At 34.6% G+C, this 10,239-nt stretch overlaps 1 long non-coding RNA gene across 1 annotated transcript; it reads right to left on the minus strand.

Annotated features, from left to right (window-relative positions):
- Positions 1–3,586: 3,586 nt before the first annotated feature.
- Positions 3,587–9,579, minus strand: LOC121414382. Its single transcript, XR_005969853.1, has 2 exons — positions 9,532–9,579; positions 3,587–6,713 (listed from the first exon to the last, which is right to left on the minus strand). It is a non-coding gene; the product is annotated as an uncharacterized LOC121414382 (long non-coding RNA).
- Positions 9,580–10,239: the final 660 nt, after the last annotated feature.

The raw sequence follows: 10,239 nt of genomic DNA on the forward strand, positions 1-10,239 counted from the left end.
CGCGTGTCGTAAATCCCCAAATTCTAGTCTAGATCATAAGAATGACAAGGGCAGAGTCGAGATTGAAGGGGGAAATTGACAACGGCAGATGAAAGCGGATTTAAACTATTGATTTGTAAGTTTTGCTGTAAATATCGGGTAGTCTTAGGGCTTATAGAATATAGGGACATTATAGGCCTAAAGATAGGCCTAATATCAACTGATGTAAAAGAATAGCCTTCTAACGATAAGAAATTTCCGTTTGGTCTAACCATGGTCCCATACCAACTTGGTGTAATCCCATCAGCTAATGTTCATGAGTTGGTGACTGGCCCCGTTTCTATCATCTCTCACTTTATCACATAATTGTGTTCATTAACAGTTCATTTAACAATGAAAACTAAATTCTGCTTGACGAAAGAGCCGGTATAAAGCTTAAAGGGATAGTCCGGGCTAAAAATATTTATATCTATTTATATTCATATGAGCAAAATGCTGACAGTTTCATCAAAATAGGATAACAAATAATAAAGTTATTGAAGTTTCAGGTTTGCATTATTTTGTGAAAACAGTGGCCATGAATATTCATTAGGTGGGCTGATGATGTCACATCCCCACTTTCCGTTTTCTTATGTTTTTACATAAAAACAAAATTTCTTCATTATTTCATACTTGTGTGAAGAATGTGTCTCCCGTATCATGAAAAAAAGTTGCAGCAATAAATATCTAATGCACTAAATTAGTTGTCAATTCAATTTTTCTAGTTCTTGGAGGAAAGAATGAATAAACCTAATTCCATATAATAAAATACACAAGAACAAGTGGGGATGTGACATCATCAGCCCAACTAATGAATATTAATGACGACTGGTTTCACAAAATATTGCTAAACTTTAAAATTTAATTACTTTGTTATCCGATTTTGATGGAATTTTCGGCATTTTGCTCGGTGAATTCTACTCTATTTATTAAGCTTTAAATACGTTCAGCCCGGACCATCCCTTTAATAGGAAATTAGACAAAATATTAAATAGTGGTAAATCGCATAACATCAAACTGTTATTAGACGAACTGGATATAATGTTGGCTGAGACTAAATGAAGAGAAGACAAAGCAAGTGCAGACCAAGCGGGAATCTTCATCATCATCACCATTATCACCATCCTCATCAACCTCCTTCTCATAATTCATTATCAATATCATCCTCATCACGACTACCATATTCATGATCTTCAGTATTTCGACAGCATAAATTGTGAAAATAATTGTCATAATCATACCATCAAAATCCCTTCCATAATCATCACAGACATCACCTATGGTCCATGGAACCGAGGGAATGCCCCATCTTTCCAGGTTGCCCCCCCCCCCCATTCATGTAGTGAAGATACAAATTTGATCCTTGTCAAGGTATCCTGTTAGTGTCTTTGCCTATCAAACAAAATGAATCAACGATATTTGCCCCTTTATTTAGATGAAATCCTGGTCTGCTCCATCAAATACTTTATCATGATTATTTGTCAGCAACATCTTTTTCATAATATTCAATCAGCGTACATGTACACTCTCAAAATTACTTCAAGATAACTGTTTGCAGTAGGATCTTTAATAAATGTTGCAAAGTTTGGCATTATCGTCTCAAAATTACCATTAGCAAATTCAAACTAAAATCATGCACAGATTCATTGTGATATATCGAGGCAACAGTCTGTGTCTGATTATATAATGAAGGCACATGTAAAATAGTTCAAATTTCAGAGCAAAATGCAATTTATTGATTCTGCATCACATGGAAAATGGAGTACATGTAGCTGTTAGGAACATGTGCTGTATGTCTGATTTTTAAACAATAAAAATCCTTATTAAACTGTTTTCATTCAACAATTTGTTTGCTTAACATCCATCATGGAGTTTCTTTTTACTTTCTTTTATCAAAACAAACTTCAAATCAAGGTAAACATGTGCATATATCTAATATGTTGCGTATTTTTCATCCATCAGAAATGCTGTAGTATCAAATTACTGGGAAAATTTGATGGATTAGCTGCAAAAAGGATGACATTGACAGTATTCTTTCCCGTTCTATTATATTCAGTCCATATCACCAACTTGCGATGACATCTTCTAGACACTGACAGTCGCTGTGTCATACAGTCAATTCACGTACTCGCTTGCAAACATTACCATAAGTTTTCTAAGTAAATTTCCTCTCTTTGACAAATTCTAGACCTAGTACAGGTCCATGACAATCAGGAAAGGGCACAGGTATTGACAATGCTCCAAAATTAAAATATTGAATTTTCATGTAATCACAAATACAACTCTTTAGGGTGTTGAACCTTTTTCAAGTTAAAGGAGTACTCCATGCTTAAAATAATATGATTGCACAGATAAAGAATACAAAAAACACATTAAAAATTCGATCAAAATCGGACAATGAAGAAGCTATAGAATTTCCAAGATTTGTGTTATTCCAGTAATACAGTTCTATGCATGTCTTTATGAATATTCAATGAGCAAACTGATGTCATACCCCACTATTCTAGTGTAATTGATATTCATTGAAGTGCACAACTTATACAATTATGAATGCTACCTATCATTCACACAGTATGAAAAAATGAATGAATTCTGATTTCATGTAATAACTTACATGTATGAGGAATAAGGGAATGTGACATCAAAAGCCCACCTAATGAACAGTCATGATGATGCGCAGATACATGTGTATATATATTTTTTTAAAGGTCAAGTCCTCCGCAGAAAAAAAAATGATTTAAATAGAGAAAAATCAAACATGAATAATGCTGAAAACCTCATCAAAATTGGATGTAAAGTAAGTTATGACATTTCAAAGTTTCACTTATTTTTCACAAAACAGTTCTATGCTCAACTCAGTGCTATGCAAATGAGACAGTTGATGATGTCACTCACTCACTTTTTCTTGTTTTTTGTTTGAATTATACAATATTTCAATTTTCATGAATTTGCCAAAATTTTAGGACATGCTTTTTTGAACCACAAAATGTTAAAACAATGGAATTTCACATGTTCAGGGAGGAACGTATCTCTGTTTCACATGACAATGACAAGAAAATCAAAATATTTCATATAATATAATACAAAAGAAATAGTGAGTGGGAGATGTCATCGGTCCCCTCATTTTCCTTACCAAACAGGATGTGCATAATTACAACTGTTTTGAAAAATTTGGCGAAACTTTAAAATGTTATAACTTTCTTATTTTACATCCGATTTTAATGAAATTTTCAGTGTTATTATGCTTGTTTGATTTTTCTCTTTCTATTCAAATCAGCTTTTTATTGGGTTGGACTTGTCCTTTAAATACTGCTAATTTTTTTATAACTTCCTTCTTTGTTTTCAGATTTTGGTGAAATTTTTAGCATTTTGCTCTTTCAATTTACATACATGTAAATATTTTCAGCCCGCAGTATCTATCCCCTTGACCCCATTTTGTATCTGCCAGCTTATCCACTCCAAGCATGCCGCATGTATGAACAGATAGCAAGCATAAAGGGCATAAAGACCATAAAGTTAAAAGCTATACATTGTTACTATTAAAAGACAAATCTTCCAAAAGCTTATGTAAGTGCAGATTCATAGTTTATATATTTAAAAAATGGCTGAAATCTATGTTTACAAAAGGTTCATAACAAAGATATACAGGTTCACAATCATAAATGTACATGTATAATAGAGATAGACTGAAAGATTGTAAAAAAATTTAAACATGAGTAATAATTTAAACTGAATGATGGAAGGCTAATAATTAACTCATTATTACAATATATTTAAAATGATTATTTCATAAATTAATTCTAAATTGTTTCAATTGAAAACCGTACTGGTAATCAAATTTTAAAGTATCACTGTATGTCAGTGCTAACTGATGGGTGTTTGAATTTGCTACAAAAGGAATATTGTTACCCCTTCACCACTATTATTTTCAGTATTTTTTTCAGGATTCATCAGGCTAAACATAACAAAAAATACAAATTAACAAGGTTATGGAAAAAATGTGTTATATAATACTAGTGGTGGGCTATAGAATGGTGATGTTTTAGATCACAGACAGGACCAACTCCATAGATGCAGCTTGTGCTCCTGAGCATTTTGACATCATTTTCAGAAATATTGGTCAAACATTGAGGGGGTGCAACCCAAAAAATGATTTGGGACTAAAAGGTAGTTGACGGTTGACCCCCACTCTTTTTTGTCAAAATTGTAATTCTTGGCTTCTGCATAATCTATTTAAATTTTTTTTGCATTAATTTCTATGAAACATTATTTTTGACGAAGAATCATTTTTAACATATTCTAATGTATTTGGAAGAGAACATCAAATACATTTTGTAAAAAAGGTTGTTTTGTCATCATTTTAATTCAAATTAATGTCAAAACCACTCAAATAAAAATCCATCCTCTTCCCAATTCAACAAGTAATATGTGGAGATCTACATACAGTGTATATGTATAAAACCATCAATAAAATGAACTGGCCTAAATGATTACTTGATTTCAAGGACAATATGTATTCAAATGTTGAAAAACAACTGATCAGGTATACATGTACTGTAAATACTTGTATGATCAACCAAGTTAAATCATTCTTTTGATCACATTATGCAAAACATGTGTTATGAACATGTACCTCTCACAAATTAAGGTTTTCTGTGGTACCAATACACAGGCACTATTACTTGTACCAGTAGTAAAAAAATTGTAGAATAAGAATAAAAGCCAAACAATAACCTGATTGTACATGGATACTAATGGATGCTGATTCAAAACTATAAAATTATGTAAAAAATGAGAAAAAAAAGTCAAATGAACTAACTCTACAGTGCGTATCACAAAAACAGTAAAAAAAAATCCTCTAAAATTATATTATGTAATATCCTGAAGCCGTTTTCTGCATTTAAACATTGGTACAGATCTCTTTCAGCAAATCGCGATATAACTGTTGAAAAATGTTTCCACTTGAGTGAGCAACAGTTACTTTTGAAAAGTTTGTGAAAAATTATTTGCGCAGAACTTGGAAATAGTTACATGTATATGAATAAAAGTGGACGACAATCATGAAAACACATGAACTTTTGCTAGAAAGATTTATTTGAAGATACCTTTTACCTTTTTAACCTGCCTCCTTGCCCAAAACACTTCATACATGTAGAGCGCCACTGCGACCCCCCCCCCCCCATCCCCACACACCGAGGCCATCGTGATGATATTTACGCAGAGCTGTGATTCACATGCTATATTTTCCTTCTGTTACTCTTTATCAACTTGGGGAACAGTGTGAAGAAACGAGTATTAAATGAAATATGAAATGTAAGCCCACTCTAAATGACAAAAACTTAGTGAAAAAAAATACTGGAAATGTCTGAAGTAAAGTTTTGTTTACATTCACTCATGCCCCCAGATCCAGCTGGCACAAAAAAGCTAGTTGATGTGCTTACCAAGGGTCAAAATATTGATTTTGGTGGCAAAGTTGTTAAAAAATGTTTCAATGTACTTGGTATCTGTTTTATTTCGATTGGCTAAAAATGCAAAAATAATTTTATGAGAAATGAACCGCACGCTCAGATTGTTTTTGGCTTTTTTCCATGACACAGCACGAAAATTATCATTTTTTGCGTAAACCAATATCTGCAAGCTTTACAAAAATGGACAGTGCTCACTCAAGTGTTAAATTATGTCAAAATTGTTGCTGTCATCTGATAGATGAAACACAAACCCAAGAATATATGTGAAAAAATATCCACATGTTGTCAATCCCCAGGACTTTTTTGAAGTGTAAACTTTGTATTGATAGGCACTGTATAACACACACACACCAACACACATATAAATAAAAAAAATGAAAATCCATACTTAATATACAGTTAAAAAATGTTTAAACGAAAATTACAAAATAATCAAACCTAATCCTGCACCCATCCCCCCCCAAAAAAAAAAAACAGTCTCTCTTACACGTCATACTAAGCAAAATCTTTATCGAGAAGACACTTCCAACGTTAACGTCATCAATATAAAAGTAAGAGAATCATGGACAGTCTAAGCCTTTTGACGAGGCCCCACCACTTGGCTCTATTCCTTGTCAAGCAGTGGCCGAGTCGAGATTAGCGGCCTTAAGAGAATTGACAATACCCAAGATAGAGCGACTTTAGTTGGGCGATATTCTTCTTCATAATGGCGTCTGAACTAAGGGCGACTGTTCAACAGCAAACGCATAAACCTGACTCTGTACTTTCGACATGAAATGGTCTTCTTTTAAAAAAATATATTGCCTCCTTTACTGCTGAAGTTTCTTGCATTATCAAAGTGTACAGGTGGATGGCATCACTGACGATCTCTCGAGATGGCCATGGACAACAAGACAGCGGGCATTCCAATGTTTAGCACAATGAAATAAGGTAGTCTGCAGGCAAAGACCATGTTGATACTTAAAATCAACAAGTTTGGCTTCCTTCACACTGTTTCACACAACTTTCAATTTGTAATGAGGACTCAAAGCAACAAATTCACACAACTCTCCTACATGTAGATTGCAGGGTTAGCAGAGCAAAATTGAAGGGAGTTCTGTTTGGGACTGCATGATGGCATTTTCAAAACTATTGCCAGTTGGATGATGTGGCAGTGAGAAAGCCAATTACCGATGGTGGAATGTGAATCCCAGCTGGCACTTGCATTGGGCATCAAATACTTCATACCTGGGTAAAAAAGAGAACAACAAATAAATTACAAGTGGAATGTATCTGGCTACATCACACGATTCAATGTAGCAGCTGTGCTGACATTGAAAACAATTGCGTACTCCTAAAAATACACCATTCATTAGATACAGTACTAGGTTCATTGATCCTAAATGACCTTTGAATTTGATCATGTGACGTACGACTCGTGCCAGACGATGTCACACTTGATTACCCTTGTATATTTTGAAGTAGTGATGGCATTCAAAAATACCCTAACATGTTCCATGTTCATTATTCTTAACCCTAAAAGAGCTGGGTTATTTGTCCATCTCACAGCCGAGGGGTGGGGCGGATTCCGCCCTCTGAGATCTCGGCCGTGAAAATTTGCAGTGGTAGTGTGCGATAAAATCTACAAGGCTGTATAAATAATTTTTCTGATTTAGATTTTTTTTAAATGAATTAATTATACTAATTTATGCATGAAATAAAAGATTTGCTCTAATAATTACTTATTATGGCCCCAAAATTGTAAATTTTTATTCACAAACTCTTTGTAGGATTCTGATAAAATGTACATCAGAAAAAAATTGGTATTGCAAATTTATTATGTACATGTATTTTATAGTTTTGTTAATTTCTTATGCATTTCCCTGTTTTTTACCTATTGTTTATTTATGGAAATTGTTGCAGACTTTATTCTGATCACAAACAAGACAAAATGATTTAATTTTAATCAGTAAAAGTAGAAGTAATGATACATTTATGAATTTTGGCTAAATACAAAATTTGCATTGGATTTGTACATGAATTCACGTTTTTGAGCCCGAGTTTGAGTCTGACATGCACTTACATAATGTTGCGTAATTTCGTAACCACGTACCCGGGCATCACAAATTTGGTCTCAAAAGTTGTGCGAGACTTTCAATCAGCGAGCGACGTGGTAAAAAAATTTCGCACGGCGGATTAATCACAAAAAGTGTTGAGGGGAGGGGGATTCCCCCCAGCCTTTTAGGGTTAAATGACCTTTGACTTTAATCACGTAACCAGAAACCAATCATTGATAATCGACTACTAGTTTCATGTACTGGATCCATATACTTTGAGATTCATGACATTTCAAAAACTAAACCTAGGTTAGGATTTCGATGTTGATTCAATTCAATTTTTTCAATTCAATTTCAATTTATTTACCATCTTTAAAAATAAGTGTACGTACAAATATGACATAAAATACAGATACATATTGTTTAAAAATGAAGGGATACCCTTAATAAGCACAGTGCTTGTAAGCAGGGTCCCAACACAAACAATTACATGTACGTAAACATTATAATACAGATTATACATCATAACATAATACAAATTATACATTAAAAATACATATGTAACAATAAAAACACACATACATATGCATACACACAAATTAGAGAGAAACAGAGAGGGAAGACAGTGAAGGTGGAAGAGATTTACTACTGCTACACTACGGTCTACGCTCCACCTAGGCCTACCCGAATTTGGAGACCGTGAACTCAATCTGATATTCCGAGTGACAAAGGTGGGATTTTATGGGGGGGAAAAATATAAAATTCATGCAACATCACGATGACACGATCTTTAAAAACAATTAAAACTAATATTCTTACTTTACACAAAAGTTTAACTTCTTTTCCATGCTTCTATCAGTCTCAAAATTGGTGGTTTAGACTTGAGCCAACATGAAGTTCCTCACACATAATTTGCCGCCGATTTCAAAACATCGCATGCATGCGAGGGTCCAAGCTCAGACCCTCGCGAATGCCATGTTTTGAAATCGGCGGCGAATTATTTACGTGTGAGGAACTTCATGTTGGCTCTAAATGTCCAATTTTGAGACTGATACTAGTGATAGAAGCATGGAAAAGAAGTGAAACTTTGACCCAACTATTCTGCTAAGTGATTGATATTCAGATTCAGAACATTCGTCATGACATTAGGGCTTGGGCCTAGTCATGTTAACCGACAACTTAAAAATCCATACTAGCATAAACACGTTTGTAGTGCGAGGTGGGGCTCCGAGGTGGGTATAGCATATACTAACCTCGTAATTCGTATGAGTGGATATAATCTGATAATCAATCATGATTAATATTCGTTAGTAGTATGGTCAGTTGCCCCATGTCTGCGCGGTCTCCCAAGTCTGCGCACCCGCGTATCTGCGCGATTCTAATTAAAGAAGATACGCAACGAGCACGAACTTTACAAATGCAATACATAGGCAGGTACAGGTATTCATGAAAAAATCCGACTCAAAATGGTGGAAAAATAATGAATTCAGGGCATTTCATGTGACAGCCTCATAAATGCAGCCTTTGTCATCAAAATCCCTGAAACGTGTGCAAAGTGAATGAGTGCGCAGACATGGGGTACCATTGTTTTTTTCAATCTGAAAATGACTGCCCGCAGTTTTTTCAAGAAAATCCTATATTTTCTTTTATTTTTTAATGAGAAATTTGGTACACTTACTTAATAATATAAGGAACATTATCAACTCAAAGATTTTGTGTAATAACAAAAAAAATCATGTTAAATCTGAACTCAAATTGTTAGGTGCGCAGACTTGGGGCCCACCATCATACTAGATACCGGTACCAATAGTAATAACTAACAAAATTTAGCTCGAATGGGACTACACTGTACACATTGTCATGATTGTGATTGGGGCTATTCCCACAGTCCACATTGATTCACGAGATTCACTTGCAGCTGCAGTCTGATCATTTTGGCATAAATTGACCACATGTATATGGTAGAAATGTATAAAAAGGGTGGGAGAATGTGAAAAGGGACAGCCTACCTTTATGATGCCATAAATTCAGCACATGAGCGAGGCCAGAATGACGTATATAGTGTAGCCTACGTTATTATATATTGCGTTGATCGAGCGCGAGCGACGTGAGATGATCTGCGCGCGCCGCATGCCCGGCATGCATGCAGTGCAGTGCCCGGATCATGAGCCCTTGCGAATGAACAAAGCGAGCTACATGTAACCATGATTTGGATTTTCCCTTGTTTTCTATGCATATACCATATAGGCCTAGATCTTAGTCTCGGAGATTGATTTTTGAAATTTTGGAATTTAAGGTAGAAAAAAAAAACATTAACTACATTTTAGAAATCTAAGGGGATATGATCCAAATATACTAAAAATAGGAAAAAATAAATCGGGGGCTTAATTGTCCTTGTGTTCAATTATAGCTCCCCCTCACAGGCTTTTAATGTTTCAGATCTAGTAGGCATATGGACTGTCTAGATTTTTTCATTTTCTTATTTTTGCGCTATTTAACCCTATTCGATGAGTAGTCCGGGATCTTAGTGAGTATTGAGATCTTTATACAAGGGGTTTTTATCACGGTATCGCTTTTGATAGGGGGTGGTAATTTTTTCACTAATTTGATTCTAGAGTTCATATAGAAAGAAACAAAATGGACCCCTCACCTTTTATGAAGATAATGGAGGCTGACGTAAAAAAATCCAAATTGTATTTTTTGAGGGGGCATGTGCG

The sequence above is a fragment of the Lytechinus variegatus genome, chromosome 4 (genome assembly GCF_018143015.1).
Source record: "Lytechinus variegatus isolate NC3 chromosome 4, Lvar_3.0, whole genome shotgun sequence".
Lineage (NCBI taxonomy): Eukaryota > Metazoa > Echinodermata > Echinoidea > Temnopleuroida > Toxopneustidae > Lytechinus > Lytechinus variegatus.